Here is a 412-nt window from a genome sequence, read left to right as displayed (position 1 = left end):
AGATCTCAGTAGTCCAGGAAAACATCAGGGAGAAGCAGCAGGAGACTCTGAGCCACCTCCAGGGATTCCCTCTCCTGGTCCTGGGGTTTTCACTGCACATTCCTCTGGTTTTCGTCAAGGATAAGTGGTTGACTTGAGAAAATATTGTGTGTAGGCATTTTATTGCTAAATTTTCAGCTGCATTCAGTGTTAATCCCTGTTTATGCAGCTGAATCACCAAAAGGGAGCTAATTTGCATCTTGATCAGTTAGGAGGCTGCAAAAAGGCAAGAAGAGAGTTTCAGCTGAATTATTCCATTCAGCTCTGCCTTTGATTTCAAGCTTGAGTGGGTCATAATTTTAAAAGAGCATGGAAAGGATAGGATCTTTACAACCTAATAGCTCCTTTTATTAGGTGGCTAATTAGATGTGAA

This window comes from Heliangelus exortis, chromosome W (genome assembly GCF_036169615.1).
Source record: "Heliangelus exortis chromosome W, bHelExo1.hap1, whole genome shotgun sequence".
In the NCBI taxonomy this organism is placed as follows: domain Eukaryota; kingdom Metazoa; phylum Chordata; class Aves; order Apodiformes; family Trochilidae; genus Heliangelus; species Heliangelus exortis.
This window is presented reverse-complemented; position numbering follows the sequence as displayed.